This window comes from Nannospalax galili, unplaced genomic scaffold (assembly GCF_000622305.1).
Source record: "Nannospalax galili isolate Female #2095 unplaced genomic scaffold, S.galili_v1.0 scaffold182, whole genome shotgun sequence".
In the NCBI taxonomy this organism is placed as follows: domain Eukaryota; kingdom Metazoa; phylum Chordata; class Mammalia; order Rodentia; family Spalacidae; genus Nannospalax; species Nannospalax galili.
The window spans coordinates 151,302-172,897 of NW_008348662.1; the positions used below are offsets into that span (position 1 = coordinate 151,302).

The 21,596-nt window shown below is 43.0% G+C and overlaps 1 protein-coding gene across 27 annotated transcripts in view; it reads left to right on the forward strand.

Annotated features, from left to right (window-relative positions):
- The first annotated feature begins 11,461 nt into the window (after positions 1-11,461).
- The window catches only part of Inpp4a (inositol polyphosphate-4-phosphatase type I A), a 175,864-nt gene continuing 165,729 nt past the window's right edge, over positions 11,462-21,596 (forward strand). For all 27 annotated transcript variants that reach the window (XM_029569756.1, XM_029569767.1, XM_008845834.2 and 24 more), the window contains exon 1: positions 11,462-11,705. The gene's annotated coding sequence lies outside the window, so the exon portion shown is untranslated. The remainder of the gene's footprint in view (positions 11,706-21,596) is intronic.

Here is a 21,596-nt window from a genome sequence, read left to right on the forward strand (position 1 = left end):
AAAAAATATTTTCTATTTGAACAGGTATAATTTCCAAACCTGCCTCCTAGCTGGGCATGGTGGTCACGCCTGTGATCTCAGCACTTGGGAGGATGAGGCAGGAGGATCAGTTCAAGGCCATCTTTGGCTACATAGCAATTTAGAGGCCAGCCTGGGCTACGTGAGACCTTATCTTAGAAACAAAACAAAAAGCAAACTTGCCTCCCAAATTCCAATGCTCCTGAGGATGCTGTCCTGTCTCCAGGCTCTCATTGTGCACATCTTCCCATTCCATCACACCTGGATCCCAGATATCTCTGTTATTGTGACCTGTGGGACAACCAATGGTAAACTTGGGTGGGGAAAGAGATGTGGGAAGGAGGAAGAGAAAGCCTCAATTGTACTCATTTTCAGATGGGAAACTGAAGTTTAGAAGGTTAAAGCCACCTGTCAATAGCATATTGTTTTTTATTTTTATTTTATATGTATGGGTGCATTGCCTGCATATATTTAAGTGAACCTGTGTCATGCAATGCCCATGGAAGTCAAAAGAGGGATCCCCTGGAACTAGAGTTATAAACAGTAGTTAGCCATCATGTGGGTGCTGGAACTGAACCCAGGTCCTCTGGAAGAGCAGCCAGTGCTGATAAGTCCTGCGCCATCTTTCCAGCCTGGTAGCATATATCTTTAAAGTCAAGTGAGGACTCTGGAGCCATCATGTTAAATTGTGTTGGGTGGAGTTGGATCAGCTTCATAAATCCAAGTGGAATTCATCTAAACACTTTCTTTGAAAATTTACTGATTCTACAGAAAACTTAAATTGTGGGCTGCAATTTTTTCTTGAGTCATGAAATCAATCAAATGACACACTTGAAGGGAATGTAGTAGGAAATAACAGACTGCATTGGCTCTACTCTAGAAGCAGTGCTCCACAATTGTGTGTTACACAAATCCACATGTGTGTTTGACTGAAGTATAGACTCCTCCTCCAGAGTACAGTCAGCAGAGTCTAAAAGCACTTCATTTGTGAACTTAGAATAAAAAATGCTGTGGGGCCGGGGATACAGCTCAGTTGGTCGAGTGCTCACCTAGAATTCATAAAGCCCTGAGTGCAATCCCAAGTACCCATAAATTGGGTGTGGTGCCTCATGCCTGTAATACTAACATTAAGAGGGTGGGGGCAAGGGGATCTGGAATTCAAGGTCATACTGGACAATGTAGCAAATTCAAGGCTAGCCTGGTATACATGAAACCATAACTCAAAAAAGTTTCATTTGTGGTAAATTCAGAAAGCCCCGCTGCTCTTTGATCCCAAAGCATGAGTTGAATGGAGCTGTTTTATTTAGAAAAGCACCAAGACCAGCATGCTCTCAGGAAACAGGATCTGCTCCAATGTTCCAGCTCCAAGGCTGCAGCATCCCTGTAGTACTCAAAGGTCATCCCCAAGAAACTGGCAATACCAGGAATAAGCATCAGCCTTTAAAAATAACCTGCCCCAAAGCCTTGCTGGGTACTGAACCATGGAGTGCTAAGACAGTTCTCACCAGACCACCTCTCTTCCTCCACCCTCAGGGAATCTACTCTCCATGAATCATATCTCATCCCTGCCTAACTTTAGCTGTTTTCTGACTAGAGGTCCCATTTTAGCTTTAGACGAGAATGCAATGTTATTGACTCTTTGAAAGAAAAGCAAAAGAGAGTGAACAAGAAAGGAAATAAAATTGACAATGAGCAAGCATTTGTGTGACACCTACCACTTCTCAGGCTTTAGTGTGCTTGGGACTCACTTGGGGATCATATAAGTAAGACAGTGATTTAGTAGTTTTGGGTAGGGCCTGACATTCTGTTTCTAGCATGTTTCCTGGTGATGCTGATATTGCTGGTCAAAGAACACACTTTGAGTAGCATTTAGCATTGAGCCTGTAACATAATTGGATTTTTTAAAATAAAAAATTCCAATTTCTGCATTGATTGGAATATTTAATATATTTATATTTAATGTAATTTGTGATAAGGTAAAGTTTATGTCTATTGTTTTGTTACTTAGTTTCTATTAAGCTTGCTATCTTTTCTGTACTTCTACTTGTCTATTACTGCCTTATTTTGTGGCAAAATAATATACCAAAATACATTATTATACTATAGAATACTATTTCACTAACATATATACTACACAGTGTATTATTGCAATTCTCTTAACACACACACACACACACGCACACATACATTTTAGACAAGGTCTCACTATGTAGCCCTGTCTGGCTTCAAAGGAGTACTACCATGCCAGGATTATTTATTTTCTTAGTGTTTGTCATGGAGATTACAATTAGCATCTTAATTTAAAGCAATTTAATCCATGTGTGATGGTACAGCTCTGTAATCCTAGCACATGGGCGACAGAGACAGGAAGATGAGAATTCAAGGTCATCCTCAGCCAGCCTGGGAGACAAGAGATCCAGATAAAACAAATCAAAATGAACAAACAAATCTCTAGTTTGTGTAACTTGATATTAATGGCAGATGCAAACTTTCCTCTATGCTGTTTCATCTCCTCTGTGTTATTATCACCCCACACATTGTCTTTTTACATTACCCCACCAGTATAGCCTTGGAATTACAGTTTTATTCCGTTGTTTTCTACAGAGAACAAAGCATCACAAAGTGATTTTACATTTATCTTTTGTGTTGGTTTTTTTTTTAGGAATTTGAGTCTTCAGTATCTTTCATTTCAGTCCACAGGACTTCCTTTAGTGTTTCTTTAATTTTTTTTCAGAGTCTTACTATGTAGGTCTGGCTGATCTCAAACTCACAGATCTACCTGCCTTTGCATTAATCCCTAGTGCTGGGATTAATGGTGTGCATCACCACACTCAGCTCTTTAAAATTTTTTATTGCAATTATTTATTCATCTGTGTGCATGTGTGTGTACATGTGTGCAATGGCATGTGTGTGGAGGCCAGAGGATAACTTGGGGAAGTCAATTCTCTCTTTTTACCATGTGAGTCCTGGAGAATCAAACTCAGGATATTGGGCTTGGTGGCAAGTGCTTTTACCCACTGTGACATCCCATCAGTCCCCTTAAGTATTTCTTATGAGGTAGGTCTGCTAGAAATAAATTCAAGTCTTAATTTCTCCTGTATTTTTTTTTAAGACTAGCTTTACTAAAGGCAAAATTCTAGGTTTGAAACATTTTCACTAATTGGACAATATCATTACTTTCTTATCTGTGGCCTTTTGTAAGAAAACAGCTATCTTATCAAGAACCCCTTGGTTTTGGTAAGTTGCTTCTTTCTGTTTCCAAGGCTCTCTGCTTGGCTTTTAACAGTTCATCAAGCTGTGTCTAGGCATGGATCTTCTTGAAGCCATTCTAGTTGGAATGTATTGAACTTCTTAGATGTATAAATTCGTATTTTCCCATCAAATTTGTAACAGTTTTAGTGATTATTTCTCCAAATATTCTTTTACTGTCCCTCTCCCCCTTTTCCTTCTGAAATGCCACTATGTGTATTTAGAATGCTTAATGGTGTCCCATCAATATTTCAATTTGATTTTCTCTAATGCGTTTCCTGTGTATTCCTCAGACTACTACCCTTTAGTTTGCTAATTTTCTCTTTTTCTAGCTCAATCTTGTTGTATCTTTATGATGTATTTTTATTTTTCATTACACTATTGTGAGATATTTCACCAGAGAAGGCCACTCAAACACAAAGTATTACCAAAAGATAGTCTTTGTAGCCAGCAACTACACTGGACAATTGATCCCAAGTTATGGCATGCGCGCTGGGCGCCCTGGCGTGGTGTGCACGGGCACACCTGGAGAGTTGCGGCGAGGGGATCGGTCCCCTGGTCTCAGCCGCGCGCCCTGGAAGAAGGCAGGTCTGGCCCCGCGGGCTTCTCCGTGTCTCTGTGGGTCTCTGCTGCTGGAGCGTTGTCCAGCCGTGTACCGCCTTAATTTCCCCCGTGTGCTTTCCTCTTGATGCGAGATCCACTGGCCACTGGATCACACGGGAGAGCGCAAGGTGGCTGAAGCTGGTATCCGTGAGCCGGTGACAGAGGAATGCTGCCTCCGGAGAGGCTGGATCACCAGTAAGACGCGGGACTCTGCTTAGTCCGTGTCACAGCTTTTATTAAGTGTAGCTTCAAGTGATCCAGCTCTCTATTATTGAGAGAAGACTGGGATATTTATACCATGGGGGTAGTGGTAAAAGCTTTGGCTGATAGATACTTTGTGAGACATTCTATTTGCATATGGAAGTGGGTTTCTGCCATGCTGCCAGACTGCTGACTACCTGAAAAATCACACAGGAAAGCATGGTATTCCTAGAGCCAGAGGCCATGTTTATGTTATGGCATTTGTGGCGGGCACTTCAAAAGGAGAGTTAGGAAGATGCCAGGAAAGCACCCTGCTATGAAAGGAGTCTCAGCACATAACTCCGAGCTTGTGAGCTATCCGGATATGAAGAGACTTCTACTTTACGTAACATAGGCTCCCAACACCAAGTGAAGTCCCGAACCATTCTTAAGGTAAGCTTTTATACAGAAAATACATATCTAGGGGTGAAAAGTTTAAGTTCCCAAGCTTAGGGGTAGAAAGCCCCCTAACAACTTCTATTCTGCAAGAGCAAGCCAAGTGGAAAGTACAGAAGTCATAAATCTGCTGTTAGCAGGAACAACCAGGTTCATGTCAATATGTTCTCAAACCCACACCTTGGTGCAGCTGGGTCAAACTTTTCCATTCCCACATTTTGACTTAACTGCCTCTAGCTTTAACTACTGGGCTTAGCTGGGGCTTGCTTGTAACATGATGCAGCTATGGTCAATCAGGAGGTGCCCAACCACAACACCTTCAAATAACATCATTAAAATATAATTCCTACACTTTTATGTTCTATTTTGTTGAAATAGTGTTCTCATAGTTTTCTTTAGCTTTTGAGGAATGACTTAAATTAGTTCTTTGATCATATTTGTAACCGCTAATTAAAAAATCTTTGTCTAGTAAGCTGTGCTTTCTCAGGGTCAGTCTCAACTACCTTTTAGCCCGTGCTTTTTCTTGATTTGTTATATATCTTTTAACTTCTTGTTAAAAGTTGGACATTTAAAATAATATGATATGGCAACTCTGGAAATCACATTGCCCTCTTTGCCAGGTTCATTGCTGTTACTATTTATTGTTACCTTTTGCATGTTCAGTGATTCTCTTGGGCTAATTCCATGTCTGTTTTTGTTACTGCAGTCATCTGTGGTCTGGATTAGTTACTTTTCTTGTTGCTGTGGCCAAATACCTGACAAGAAACAACTGAAGGAATGATTTATTTTGGCTCACAGTTTGAGAGGGATAGAGTCCATTATGGTGGGGAAGGCAAAATGGCAGGAGTGACTAATGGCTCTTGCCCTCATCCACCTGTCATCTAACCCCCAATGTGTGCATCAAGGGACTAACAGGCAGAAAACTCCTGACTGCCTCGGGTGTGTCAGCTCAGCTTGTTTTCCAGTATTGACTCATCCTACTCCAATTGTTCTTTGCCTGTCCAGACCTGTCATCCACCCACCCATCCACCCACCCATGCATGCATGCATGCATGCATCCATCCACTTGTTTGTTCATATGGACCCCATCCTGTCCTTTTGCCTCTGCAGCTGGACTCAGCTCTGTAGCTTTCCTCAAACCTGTGATCAGCAACAACTTCTCCAACAGATCTCTAGATTTGTACTCTTACCTATTGTCCTAGTTTGTTCTTCATTGCTGTGACAAAACACTCTGACCACTACCAACTTGGGGAGGAAAGGGTTTATTTATCTTATATCTCCTGGGTCATAGTTCATCAGGGAGCCCAAGGCAGGAACTCAGGCCAAGAACCTGCAGGCAAGAGCTGGAGCACAGGCCATGGAGGAACACTGCTTACTGGCTTGCTCTCCTGGCCCCTGCTCAACCTGCTTTCTTAGGCAACACAGGCCCACCTGCCCATGGGTGGCACTGCCCACAGTGGACTGGGCCCTCCCACATCACTCATCAAAAAGATGCCCCTCAGACATGGCCACAGGCTAGTCCAATAGAGGCAATTCCCCAATTGAGGCTCCCTTAACCCAGGTGTGTCAAGTTTACACTAAAGCTATCCAGAATACCCATCTCCAAGATTCCTTTGCATTCTTATCAGTTTCCCAGGTTTGGCTTCTCAAGCCTCTAACTATTTGCAGCCATTCTGTAACCTACGTATTATGCATATTGATATATTTTCTGAATGTTGTGCAATGTGTGATCTGAGATTTAATATCAGTAATTAAGAATGGGATAAAAGAACCTGTGCTTGTCTTTGCCAGGGCTATCAAGAATGACTGTCTGGCAAGATGCTGTCAATGAAATCACCATACCTAATGAATCTATTGTTATTCAGTGAATCCCAACATTGTGGAAAGATACAAACATGTTCTTCTTTTTCTGACATAGCATGTTCATGACAAATGAAAAGTCTACATGAAATGTTCTAGGGAACATTTCACAACCAAATCATAACAGGTTCTTGCTTTGGTTAGCTTAGTGGTTCACCAGTGATTAAAGATTTCCTCAAGTGTTGGGATTAGGGCCTTCCTTTCCTGTGTTTATAGTGTGGCCTATGCATGCTTTCTTCAATTTTCAGGCTGACGACTTCCTTAGGCTTCACATCCTGCTTGCTCAAAGTCTCAAGGTTAGCTAGAGGTGGAAAAATTAGGGCTGTTTCAAGCTTTTCCTGGGCACGTGCATGACTGTATAAATGTGCAAATCCTTTTAGAATTCAGAAATATCCCTAATCTTTTTAACTCCTTCCCCTATGGACATTTCATTCCTCATTTTTTCCTTTTAACTTAAAAAATATTGTTATTATTTGAAGATTTACTTAATTTTATGTGTAAGAATGTTTTACAGACATATATGTATATGTATCATGTGTGTGCAGTGCCTGCAGAGGCCAGAAGAGGGCATCAGATCTCCTGGAACTGAAGTTACAGATGATTGTAAGTCCACATGTGGGTGCTGGGAACTGAATCCAGGTCTTCTGCAAGAGCAGCAGGTGCTCTTAACTGCTGCACCATCTCTCCAGTCCCTAAGTTATTATTATTTTTATTAAGAATGTCATACACGCATCTAATGTGTTTTGATCAAACCCATTTCTTCCTCTCTAGTCCCTCCCCTATCCCTCCCACTTTTCCATCCTTCAAAGTTTTTTTTTTTTTTTTTAAGTAAGCCTTTGGTTAGCTCTAACCAGGTTAGGCAGCTGTAATTTTAACTTGCTGCAGGTTGTTTTTCTTTAATAGGTACCTGAAGAACTGCTCTATTTGCATAAAGCTCTTAGTCATGTCAATGAAAGATAGGGCCCTGGGAATGGACTTTTTTTTGGGGTGCTGTCAAGTCACATAGTGATTTAAGGGAATGAGTCTTTCTGAGGTGCTCCAAATCTTTTTGGCCTTTATAGTGGCTGCTAGAGTCCTGCCTTTCTTAGCTCTTGGGACTTCAAAACTGATGGTGTGCTAGTCTACATATATTTTCTAGCAAAACTATTTATGCATATAAACATCTTATTTAATGATCTAAAAAGAAACTCTTACACAGGATTACTTTAATCCTAAAGATAACTCTTAGTTTTTGTATGTGGATTATGTGAATCACTTATTGTACATAGATGGCTTAAGTTGGTATATTCCTCAGCATTCCCCAGAGGGCTTGCTAAAAACAGTTTGCAGGGCTGGAGAGATGCTTAGTCGTTAAGAGCCATTTGTTAGCACACATGGCATTGTGCTCTACATATCACATGATAGAAGGACATCATTGGAGCAGTCTACCCATCAGTTCTGGGGGATGCAACACCATCCTAAGGCCTCTGTGGGCAATGCATGCATGGGTGCCCTTATATATACACAAGCAAAACATTCATACACATAAAAACAATGAAAAATAAACACACTCTGTCCCACTTTCAGGGTTTTTGATTCAGCAGGTCTGGGATGCGGTAATTCATAATTCTAGCAAGTTTCTTAAAATTTTATTTTTTATTATGTGTGTTGGGGGAAGAGTGTGTGCATGTCACAGTGCATATGTAGAGGTCAGAGCATGATTTTTGGAAGTTGGCTCTCTCCATCCATCATGTGAGTCATGGGGATTGAATTTAGGTTGTCAGGCTTGGTGATAAGCACCTTTATTCACAAAGCCATCTCATAACCCTCCCAGCAAGTTTTTGAAAGAAAATTCATGCTACTATTAGAGTTATTAGGGTTAGAGCCTGGGCACTGGCAACCCAAAGAGGCTGACTGCAGCCACAGTCCTCAATAGGCCAATTAAACAATAGTGAAAAGTAGAAAAAAGAAGTGTTATATATTGTGACTACATTGGGGAGAGGAACAGAGAGATCCGGTGGCCTTCTCTCTCGCACCCAGTCCCTTTCCCTGGGTCCTGATGTGATGTCTTTGTTGAAATAGACTGCAAGAGGTATGTGTAGCTTAGCAGTCCTGTTCAAGGTTACAGCTCATCTTCATTTTCTGGGTTCCAGTCTCTCCTACAGGGTGTTCTGACAACTTGTCACTTTGTGTGACATCTCTTTCCAGGAGACAGATTCCTCTTCTGGTTGAGAGTCAGTCTTTTCTTTCTCCCAGCATGAAATTCCTGAGGAAATTCTGATTTCTTGGAGTGTATTGTCTCAATAGTTTGATAGCCAGAAGGAGGGACACAGTGTTAACTTAGATTGTTTTCAGTCCTACCAGGATTGTCATGATGGCAGTATTGGGGGCCCCATTGTTGAGAACTTTGAGGGGCAGACTGCTCCATCCATCATGTGATGTGTAGAGAATGTGCCCTGCTACATGTGCTAAGCACTGTGGCTCCCCTTTCCCTTGCTAATTTTCACTGTACAATGGACTCAGTGTGTTGAACACACTGAAAACATGACTGATTTTTAAATATTATTCATAATTGTTTAAGCATCAAGTGACAAATATTGGAAATCTGATCAAATTCATTACTGTATTAAATCGATGTTGAAGTGCATTCATATTTATTTTTAAACTTTCAAATTAAAAAAAATAAGGCTATTGATTCGAAAACTCTCTTAGATTGATTATAAAAAGCCTGGACATAAAATGTATTGTCGAAATGGAAGCACTTTTGGGAGTGAAAGGGGATGCTATTAATAATTTTGCTGGATAAAAGATGTAACCTGGAACTGTATCAAGCAAATCAGGTATATCGGTCACTCTAATTTTAGAAAATTAAATAGGATTTATTTTTCATTTTCATTTTTATTTTTTATGTGCATGGGTATATTGCCTGCATATATGTAAGTACACTCATAATTGTGCAATGCTGGAAGAGGTTAGTAGAGGGAGTCAGATCCCCTGGAACTGGAGTTATAGACAGTTAGCTGTCATGTGGGTGCTGGGAATTGAACCTCGGTCCTCTGGAAGAACAGCAACTATTCTTAACTGCTGAGCTATCTCTTCGGCTGTCTCTCTCTCTCTCTCTCTCTTTTCATTGTTTGATTTTCTTGACTTTAGTTTTGTTTTAGGGTCCAGGTTCTGTCATTATTTCTTTCCATTCATCTGAAGAAACAAAAGATGTGTTTTGTTAATAAGATAACAAAGATATCTGAAGATAAATAAAACTGGGTGTGGTGGCTCACACCTTGTTCCTCCATTGCTGTGACAAAACACTCTGACCAATACCTACTTGGGGAGGAAAGGGTTTATTTGACTTACATCTCCCAGGTCACAGTTCATCAGGGACCCCAAGGTAGCAACTCAGGGCAGGAACCTGGAGGCAGGAGCTGAAGCACAGACCGTGGAGGAATGCTGCTTACTGACTTGGTCCCCGGACCCATGCTCAGCCTTATACAATACAGAAAAAACTGCCCAGGGGTGGCACCACTCCCAGTGGACTGGGCCCTCCCACATGACACAACAATCAAGAAAATACCCCACAGACATGGCCACAGGCCAGTCCAATAGAGGCAATTCCCCAACTGGGGCTCCCCCTACCCAGCTGTGTCAAGTTGACAGCTAAAGCTATTCAGTACCTACCTTTAATCCCAGCACTTGGGAGATGAAGGCAGAAGGTGCAAAGGCACCTCAGCTACATTGTGAATTGGAGGCTAACCTGGGTTACATGAGACCCTGTCTCAAAAAACAAAACAACAAACAATATAAAGAAGACAAATAAAATGTCATAAAATAAAAATTTAAAACTGCTTGTTTGTTGTTTCTTTTTATTCCAGACTGTTATCTGCATTTGGTTTTGAGTGATACTGGAGGATCAGACCCAATTCTAAATGACACCAGATTATTCTTGTTTAACTTCTTCATTTTTTGGTATTTTTGAAGGAGGGTCTCCCTGTAACCCCAGGTGTCCTGGAACTCACTATGCAGACCAGGCTGGCCTTGAACTCACAGAGATCCGCCTGCTTCTGCCTCCCAAGTGCTGGGACTACAGGCGTGTGCCACCATGCCCAACTTAAACTTCTATTTTTAACAAATGAGTAGCTTTCCTTTTCGAAGCAAATTATAGACTTCTACTTGTTTTCAGACCTGAGATGTGAACACTGAGAAGTAGTTTACTTAATTGAATTAAGATAGTTTTCATTTTTTTTAAAATTCTTTTTCCTGGAAAGATATAAGAGAAAAACAAACAAAACCCCAAAATAAATGTTTATGTTTAGCCCCGTATTTCCCCTTCTTCAGGCAGAAATGTTAAAGCCATATTAGAGTTTAAAAAAATTTCCACTGGGGAAGCAAAGGCAGGAAGGTAGCCAGTTCCAGGTAAGCCTAGGCTACATAAGGAGACTCTGCTCAACTAAAATTAAATAGCCAGGCATGGTGTACATCTTTAATCCCAGAATTTGGGAGGCACACGTAGCATATCTATTGTGGGTTCCAGGCCAGTCAGGGTTACATAGTTAGGGCCTGTTTCAATAAACAAATAAACAAATAATAATAAGAAGGAAAGAAAGTAAACCCAAATGTATTTTCAAAAAGTTTTTATTAGTCTGTTTCCTTGTGGGAAAATGGATTTTTGAAGAGGAAGTGTAAAAGCTGGAAATCTATACATGGATATTTATACATCTATGCCAGAACACGTCGGTAAGGATGTGTATTCCAATGTTGGCAGTCTTGTGCTTATGCAAATCTGTATTTTCCAAGTACTGCAATCTTAGAGCTTGTTTCTGGCTGGATTACTCAGGATGCATCTGCACTTCGAGATGGCCAGAGAGCATCACCGGGTCGTGGGTCCTCCAAGAAGTCTCGGTATTTGAGAGAGAAAACGCCACCATGGAGGCCAGGAATTCAAAAACTTGCAGTAGACGCAGCCACAGGGGAGGATGAGACCTTGGGAGAAGCCAGGAGCAGCAGCCACCACCAGCACCTCTGCCGCCCAATGGGGGAGGAGTCAGCGGGAAGCGGGGCTAGCCGGGCTCGGGGCGCGCATGCGCAGAGAAGGGGCGGGACCTGGGCGGGATTTGGGCAGGGCCCCGCGCGAGGCGTCCGGAGCTGAGGCGGCTGTGGTCGGGTTTGTGCTGCGCGCCAGCAGCGGGTTCGTAGCCGGGGCCGACGCCGTGGGCGGGGCCAGGACGACCAGCACCGGAGTCCCGGGTCAGTCTTCACGACCGGGCGGCGACGCTGCTGCGGGGCGGAGGCCGGGGCGCACGGCCTGCTGGACGGAGGACGGCTGAGCGGGACGGCGGGCGACCGCGCTGGGAAGCGCCTTGTAGGTGAGCCGAGCCTAGCCGAGCGGCACGGGCTGAGCGGGCCCGGCGGCTGCTGGGAGCCGGGGTTCGGGGCCGGCCGCGGGCTGGGGGCGCACGGATACCTGAGGGACCAGACCGGGATGGCGCCCGCGGTTGTCATGGAAATGGCACAGCCTAGCGGTTTGCTGGAGGTGGCGTCTTTAGAGAGCAGTCAGAGGCTGGAAACCCCTTGCTCCGGCCGGAAGAACCGCGGGATGCTGCACCTGCCCGGTGCATCTCAGGGCTGGATCCAGAGACTCGGGATGCTGAAAGCCTCGCAGTGTCCCGGGTTTCAACACAACCGGGTGAAAAGAAAATAAAGCTGCATCGACATGTAGGACACCGGCTCTCCATCAGTGCAACTCTTCCCTTGTATTGACACATAGTCCTGGACAAGATCTCCCTCATCTTTGCTTTTTGTATTTTCTCTCTGGCTTGGCTATTCAGCTAATTGAGGCCTGAGAGATTTGCAGGGATCAGTGGCCGTCTTTTGCAAAGCCAGTCGTGAATGTGTAGGCCACTGGAACACTCAAAATGTCAGACGTAAATTTATATCCTTGTGGGCGAAGGACGGGAGTGTTGATGGGCCTTCGCTTCTCTTGCCCCTTGTCGCCTGCCCTCTGACATTACATAATGATGGGTTCTTCTTGCCCAGAGTTTACAGATATGAAAACATTCCTCTGGGTAAGAAGGAAGTATAGGCCCTTGTAAAGCCCATCCTCTTGTCTTTTGCTTTGCCTTTGAATGTGTTTTGTGTTGAGAGACTGCCTAAGAGTAGAATGTGATTTGTCACCTGCCAGTTAGGGTGTCTGAGCCAAGGGAATAGGGGGTGGGGTTGCATGGAGGTTGGGGTGTTACAGTGAAATTCTGCCTGGGCTCAGCTCTGTTCACATTGGGCTTTGTGGACCAAGGGGAGAACCAGGGTCTGGGACAGAGCTGGCTAATCTGTGTTCAGAGGCTTCAGCCCCTTGCTAACTTAGATTCTCAATGGTCTTATCTCTAAAAGGTGAAAACAATAGATTTGCTGAGTTTCTTTTGAAATCTAGACAGCTGCTGGTATCAGACAGGACACAGCTATAGATTACCCTACTTATTAAACCAAATTTTTCTTTGGGATCTGGGGCCCTTGTTTTGGATGTACTTTGACAGAATGTTTACTCCTGGAAGATTCAGTTCTTTGGTTTCTTTGAAGAGTGTGCTCGTGTGATGAGGTCAGCGTGCTGGTTCTGTCGAAGTGGTGGTGTCAGGAGACCATCATGTTGTTTCAGGGTTTCAGGGGTGGTGGTGCATGTGAACAGCATCACAATATGTATTCCCTATGTCAGTCAGCATGATGTAGCAAGTAGCCAAAGTCACTGGGAGGGTTGGCTCAAAGACAGGGCTTACCGAAGTGGATGTTGGACAAATGCAAAGAAAAACAAGGTCTGTATTTCTGCTGAGCTCTGTGGTAGAATCTGTCACACTTTCTTAGCTACTTTGCCTATCTGGTTACTTTTCATTTCTCATCGGTTCATTTCAGAATTATTTATTTGCTTAGGTAATCCCAGGCTCCCAAGTAGACTCAGAGCTTAGGGTATACATTGTAGTTTATTCTCTTGTTTTGGAAACTAGATGTTTTGCGTATTACTGTTAAAATGCATATTAATTTTTAAAATCACTTTAAGGAAGTAAGCTAATACACACAGAAGCTTTTTGTAAATAATAGAGAACTTTTGGCCCTAGCCAGCTGCCTGCCTGGGAAGAGTATTCTTAGCCAGCATCTCTGAATGGGGACTAGGAAGGTGCCAAGAGACCAGCTAGCCTCCATACCCACCCCATAGCTTCGCATATCAGGAACTCAGTAAGGCAGAGTGGAGGGGAACTTTCCACCAAGGCTATTTTATCTTGGTTTGACTTTTTAATGAAAACTGCGTTTCAGCTTCCATATTCCAGAGAAGTTCCCACAGCACCATCAAGTACTCATGGTGTCAGGAGGCTTTGACTTTCACTGAAGCAAAAACAGCACAGATCTGCAAAAGCTGGATTATGTTGGTGCTTCTTTAGTAGAACTTGGTTAATTGGCTGATCCTGAAAGAGCCCTCAAAACCTCTTTTTATCATGGTCCTGGAGGAGATAATCTGAACAGCAAATTTTGGGGAGCTAAAAGCAACTGCCAGGTAGGATTGCTTCATTTTGCCTGTCTCCCTGCTTAAAAAGGAAGGGCCATAGAGGACTGCAGGAATTACCCCTATTGCTATGTATATGTATTCATTGATCTCTTAAATGAATTTTTTTTGGTATTTTGATATCATTTTCAGACTCACAGAAAAGTTGTAAGAATAATATAGTTCTTCGGTGCCCTTTATCCAGATTTTCCTAATGTTGACATTTTGCTGTATCCCCATCATCCTTCCTTATTCATGCTTTTTTTTTTTTTGTCTTTTTTGAGAGACAGGGTCTCCCTGTAGCCCCAGCTGTCCTGGAACTCACTATGTAGACCAGGCTGGCCTTGAACCCACAGAGATCTGCCTGCCTCTGCCTCCCGCCGAGTGCTGGGATTAAAGGCGTGCGCCACCATGTCCCGCTCCTGCTTATTTTTTAATGAACACTTTAAAACTGGTAGACTGAATACCCTTTTACCTTTAGATGCTTCACTGGGTATTTCTTGAAGACAAAAACTTGTTATGTAAAGACAATACGGTGATTAAAAGTCAGGAAATTAGCATTGACACAGTGCTGTTCTTGCTTGCTCAGGTCTTATCCAAATCTTACCAGCTGCTCCATTGATGTCCTGTATCCCAAAAGAAAACCCTGGCTTATTTGTTGCATTCAGTTGTCTCTACAGTGTCCTTGAACTCGTCTTTGTATTTCAGGACATTGCCATATTTGAAGACTACTGACTATTTTAGATAATACCCCTCAGTTTGTGGTTTCCTCATATTTAGATTCAGGTTTGGCTTGTCTGACAGGAGGAGCAGAGACTTTCGGTCTCGTTAGCCAGTCCTAAAATGAGGCAGGTACTATCCATCATCTCATTAAATGACACTGACCTGGTTAGCTTTGATCACATAATTAGGATGATATGGGCCTCATTGAAAGGTAACATTTCCCCCTTTGTGATTAATATGTATCTACCAGGGAAAGAATTTAAGACTCTGTAAATACACTGTTATTCCTCATTCTTTTCAGCCACTACTTTAGAATCCATTGATGCTGTTTTATCTGAATCACTGTGAGAGCTGACAGATGGTGATTTTCTAATTCCTGTTTCCTTCCACATGTATTATTTGGAATTGAACTGAAAAGAACAACTTTTCTTTTCTCCAATATTTATTTACTTTTTGATTTACAACCCCAGATGAAAGCTTCTTTTGTTCATTGGCTTATAGTCTGTTACTGTCATTATTTATTCATTTTATTGTTCAAAATGGTCCAGATTTAGCCAGTGGGAGCCCCTTCCTTTTAACACGTCCCCATCATTCTTTGAGAATTTCTTTTTCAATTTGGTACACAATCTTTGAGACTCAACTTGTGTTTTCCTTGCACCAGTCTTGGAATCAGCAATTTCCAGAGCCTTGTTTCCTTTACATGAAAGTGACTTTAGACTTTAGATGTGGGCACTGGGTGTGCTAATTGGGAATGCATTTGTTTGTTTGTTTGTTTGCAGTGCAGGAGATCAAATTCAGGGTTTCAGGAAGCTCTCTACCATGGAGCTACAGTGCCAGCCTTTGTATCATTGTGTTTAGACCTTTTCAGTGGCTAGATGCTGTCAATAAGGCAAGATGGCTCAGTGGGCAAGGCACTTGTCACCAAGCCTGATAAACCCGAGTTGGAGACTCAAAAGTAAGTGAAAATGCAATAACAATTTTACAAAATGCTCTCATAAACATAAGTGTTGTCACATCACACACAATTTTCTCTGATTTGCTTTTTCAATTTCGTGCTGTGCTCTGGAGTTCTATGTGTACTGACATGATGAGTCTGCCCTTTTTCTGGGGTGGGGCACCATATTCCAGAGTAGGGGTGTGCCATTTACTTAGCTATCTTTTGTTGGTGGACATTTAGGCCATTTCCAATTTTCTGCTGTAAAAATAGCAAGGAATCTCTGAACCACATCACTGTTAGCACTTGCCCTTCAGTCTTGTGGCTCTCTAGTAGAATTTGTGGGACAAGGAGTAATTTTAAATCAACAGATTGCTCCCCAGGAGCTCTTCATCAGTTTATATTCCTTCTATTACTGAAGGAGGCTTCCTGTTTCCCCTTAACTCTCAAACAGTGAAGAGAGTGCATCTTCATTTTGCCAATCTAATGGCCAAAGAAGACATTATTGTTTTAATTATGTTTCCCAAAATGGCCCAAAATGTTGAACACCTTTGCATGCTGGTTTGTTTTCTAGTTCCTGTGAATCACCTGTCCTGAGTTTTGCCCATGTTTGGTACCAGGTTGCTCTTATGTTACTGAAGAAGTTGATTTAAAAACAAAACAAAGCTTTGGACTCTATTCTTGGCAATCTTAAGAGTAGCATAGTTTTCATCTAAAAGCAGAAGGAACCTAACCCTTTCTGACTAGTACATGCTGGACCAAGGCATGGACCTCTGAGAGGTCCTGTCAAGAGGTGAGCTGTGGCCTTATGAAGACACAAAGGGCAGGTGTGGTGCTGGTACCCACCTGAGGGTGTTTAAAGAAGTCAACTGAGGTCAGATACAGGTCCTTCTGGATCTGATGCCATGTCCATTAAATCTCTTCACTTTTTCCACAGGATTGTGAAAGACATCCTTTATGTGTATCAGTGTAAGAAGAGATAATTACCTGGCTCCTCCAGTGTGGACAATTTCTGTTTTGAGTATTTTGCTTTGTGAACAGGAAGTTTCTTTACTCAGTCCCATTGCTGAACATGCCTGTCTTTCAGAAGCATTGGGTTTATTCTTAGAACTGTCACAGACTCTGGAACTGAACTTCCCAAAACCTCCAAGTAGCTGTGTGACTTTGGGCAAGTAGGTAATTTTCTCTGTGCCTACTTTTCTCATCTGGAAACTGGGCTGATGGTGGTAGCAGTCATGGGGATTTGTTGAGTATGAAATGAATTATTACATGCCATGTGATCACATTACTACAGGAATGTGATCACTTAGGTGAGTTCACATCTACAGCATGTGGGAATGATGTGGAGTCTGGGTTAAATTAATATTTTCTCTGTAGGTTTAATCTCTTGACCATCCCTGCCTAGGTTTTGGGAAGCCAGGGTCCTGGGCTCTGCATGCTCTCTTCTTCTTCTGGTCTTCCATATGCCCTCTTCATGTCCTGTCATGGCTGTGAAGCCCATGCCCACCAGCCAATCCAGCTGCCTATGATTTTTGCCCATAGCCCTAACCTGTATACAGGCTTTTACTTTGGGATTGTTCAGTGAGGTTCCCCTGGCAAGAGCCTCAGAATCATGAAGACAAATGTTATGGTGAAGGATATCAGGGGCTCATGCTATCACTTCATAATAAAGATGAGATGTGTATTTTCTGGAATAAGGTCAGGAAGACAGAGGGGTGTCCTCTGACCTCCAGGAGGAGGGGTGGGCACTCTAGAGGAGGAAAGACTTCACTTTCTCCCAGCTCCCTTCCTGGGGCCCTCCTTCCCCTTCTATCACACAACTGGTGATCCTCCTGACCTCAGATTACTGCAGTATCCCTCTTGTTCACGTGACTGAGGTGGGTGCTGAGGCCTCCTGAAAATGCCCTGCCCTCTTGCTGCTTTCCATTCCACCTGTGCAATTAGAACCAGCTCTTACAGAAGCTGTCTGATTGTTACTAGCTCTAGTGTATAGACTGCTTTTCTTGCCTGTCCTTTGTTGTTTTCATTTTTAAAATTTATTATAGTTCTAAATTTTTTATATGTATGAGTATATTGCCTGCATGTATGTAAGTGTACCCATGTCCTGCAATGCCCCTGGAGGTCAGAAGATGGTGTCAGAATCCCTGGAACAGGAGTTATAGACAGTTGTTAGTTGCCATGTGGGTGCTAGGAATCAAACCTGGGTCCTCTGCAAGAGCAGCCAGTGCTCTTAACCCTAAACTATCTTCCAGCCCCTGTTGCTTGCATTTTAAAGGTGTTTCCCTAACTCATTAACTTGGGTTTTGTTGTTTCGTTTTGTTTTTTGAGATAGGGGTTCCCTGTAGCACCGGCTGGCATAGAACTTGCTATGTAGACCAGGCTGCCCTCAGTCTCACAGAGAATCACCTGCCTCTGCCTCCTGAGTGCTAGGATTAAAGGTGTGCACTATTACACCTGGCACTAACTTGGATTATTTATTTATTTATTTATTTATTTATTTATTTATTTATTTATTTGGATCTCCCTGTTTACTTTATGTGTTTTTCCTGTGTGTATAGAAGTGCACCTATGTTGTGCAATGCCTGTGGTGTCCAGAAGAGGGCGTTGGATCTCCTAGAACTGGCATTACACTTACAGACTGGGACTGTTGTTAGCCACCATGTGGGTCCTGGGAACCGAACCCAGGTCCTTTCAAGAGCAACCAGTGCTCTTAACCACTGAGCCATCTCTGCAGCCCCTAACTTGGATTTTTAAGAACAATGATATCACTGTGTAAATTCTGGAAATCTGAATGAAGTGTGTTTAGGACAGCAGGCTTCTCTAGGAGTAGGATCCTTTTGGGAAAGAGGGGTGCCCTGGATTAGAGGATATTCTGACTGGGATGTTTTGAGCTGCCAAGCAACAGTGACATTATCTCAGAGAAATGGACTGTCCTGTATCAGCAGCTTAGCAGTGGCAGGGACCTAGATTCTTCTCTCCTTTCTTCAGCCATCACTGCTGCTATGAACTCATGATTACAAGATGTTTGCTGAGATGAGTAGGACCAGCAGGAACAAGGAAGGAGGCAGATGAGCCAGGTACCCAGCCATGGTGTACACCAGTTCTTCTCTGCTCTGTTGGAGCACAGGGTCTTGTGCCTTCCCTGGACTGTAGCATGAGAGTGCTGTGCACTGATTGGCTTAGACTAGTGTTCCTCCAGGTGTCCTGGACCAACAGCATCAACAACATCTGAGAACTTTTTGGAAATGCAGTATCTTAGTCCCACTCAACTACTAACTCAGAAATCCAGGATTGGGACCCAGAAATCTGTTTCCATAACCCTCCTGAAGGTTAATAAGCAATGCAGGGCCAGGTTTGAAAGCTGCTTCCTTGTTTTAACCAAGACTCCTCTCGCTCCACAGGTGGAAATGGGACTGGCTTTTCCTAAAACCCGGTGAGGATAGGTTCCAGATAGAGAAAAGGGAGAGTAGATGTTATGTGGTCAGCCCATGTGAACTGCATAGTCTGGCAAGTATTTAAGGACCACAGGAGCTTTACCTTTCTTGGCTTCCTCTGCCCTGTATCTCAGCTTACCAACCTAGACAAATTTCCTAGCTTCATGCCTGCAGCCTTGCTGGCTCCACTCCACTGAGTGTGGCCTGTATCCTTCTGGTGGGACCCAGTACTAAAAGAAGCAGCATAGACCATATTGGAGCCCCAGCTTCTGTCTCTGGCCCAGCAGATGTGGAGTCGACCGGGACTGGCCCAGGCTGGCAACTGAGGATCTTGGCTTTTCCTTCTGATTCTCTTTCCCAAGTCGTTTCTCAGTGTGTAAGGTCTGTGCGCTCTGCCACTCCTTGCTTAGTTAGAAAGACTAGAGGGCAGTACAGTTAGCAGGGGCTTGAGAAGTATTTGGGGAGCTGGCTTGGAGACAGCCCAAGTGATGACTTTCAGTGGGGCTTTGCCTAGTGGGGCTTTGCCAGTGAAGCTGAAGGATTCACAACGGTGTTTCAAAGGGTTACCTTTCCTACAGGAAGGGTAACCATTTTTTGGTAAAACATTTAGTTATTTACACATGGTGTATTTTAAGTATTGTAATAATGTGACTATTTCTTGCTGGATTTGATAAAGAAGCCTCAAATTGTAGGGGTGAGGGCAGGAGAACCTAACTTGTAGTGAGGAGGGGGCCGTACTCGATGTGTATCTTTCTCAGGGTCAGGGCCTGTGGCTTTCATCAGCACCTGCTTGTCCGACCTGCCATAGATGGAGAACTGCAGAGCTAAGAGGGCCAGGGCAGTGGAGCTGGTGCCCTGGGGGCAGCAGTAGGAACTTCTGAATCTTCTAGTCTTGCTCTCCTTTGTGGTCTGTGATCTTTGGGCACCTGCGCCAGAGCCTCCATCGGATGGTGCTGGTTCTTAGTATGACCCTTGGAGAGGCGGCAGAGACCAAGGCTGACAGCTTGTTTTTTTGCTGAAGTTTTTAAAAAAATTTATTTATTGTGTATATGTGTGTATGGTATGCATGTGTGAGTGTGGATATGCATACCAAAGCACACATGTGGAGGTAGAGGTAAACTTTGTGGAGTCAGTTCTCTCCTACCTTTATGTAGGTTCCGAGGATTGAACTCAGTTCTCCAGGCCTGCACTGCTGTTGCCTTTACCTGCTGAGCCCTCTTGCTGTCCCAGTTTGTTGAGTTTGAAGTTTCACTGTGGACATCTGCAGGCCCTTTGCCTAACCTGATAGATAAGCAGGCATACCTACCTACAGAGAAAGCTTGATAAGTCCTCCTTGTTTGGGACTTGTCCCCATGAAACCTTGCTGTCTGTGACTTCCCCCTGGATTCCTCTTTGTTCCAGCAGTGGCAGGACAGCTTCAAGTCACCTTGCTGGCTTAGGGTCAGGTGGGAGATTTGTTATTTAATGCATCAGGCTGGTTCCAGTTCCAAAGAGTAGGCAGTGGTGTCTTTGGCATATCTGTCTGTCTCTGGAGGTAGGTGGGGGGTAAATTGGATTCTAGGAAGCCAAAGGTCTGGATATAAACCAGGTTCAACTTTCTTATCTATAAACCCATACTATTAATGAGTTGGGATTAATCTAGGTCTTAAAGTCCTGTAGTATTGTTTTTATGAAGTTGGGTGCACCAGAGTTTGGTGAATATATGTTCATGATTGTAATATCTTCTTGATTCATTGTTCCTTTGATCAGAATGAAGTGGCCCTCTTTGTCTCTTCTGATTAGTTTTAGTTTAAAGTCTATTTTGTCAGATATTAGGATTGCTACACCTGCTTTTTTCTTAGTACCATTTGCTTAGATAGTGTCTGTCCTTGAAAGTAAGATGAGTTTCTTGCAGACAACAGTAAGATGGATTTTGTTTCTTAATCCATTCACCTAGCCTGTGTCTTTTGACTAGGGAGTTCAGTCCGTTAATATTTAAAGTTATTAATGAAAGATGGGTATTGAATCCTGTCATTTTTATTTCTGTTTACCTTCTTGATATAGCTGTACTTTTCCACAGTTATACCTTAATTGAATTTCTTTCTGCAACCCCTTGGGTATAGCCATTCCTTTCTTCAGCTCTTTGTATTGCTTCCAGAACTCTCTGAAGGGCTGGTTTTGTGGACATGAATTCCTTCAGCCTGTTCATGTCATGGAAGATTTTTCTTTCCCCTTTGACTATAATAGACATTTTGGCTGGGTATAGTAATCTGGATTGGTATCTGTGGTCACTTAAAACTGCGAATACTTTGGTCCAGGCTCTTCTGGCTTTCATAGTTTGCACTGAAAAGTTAGCTGTAATCCTAATAGGTTTTCCTTTATTTTGGACTTGTTTCTCTTTTGCAGCTTTCATTATTGTCTCTTTGTTTTGTACATTTAGTGTTCTTACTATGATGTGCCACAGAGAGTTTCTTTTCTGGTCCTGTCTGTTTGGTGTTCTATATGCTTCTTGTATTTGTACGGGCATGTCTTTCTTTAATTTTGGGAAACGTTTTTCCTCAATTCTGTTGACGATCTGGCCCATGCCATTATCATGGGATTCTTCTCCTTCCTGTATGCCTATGATTCGTAAGTTTGGTCTTTTTTGGTGTCACACAATTAC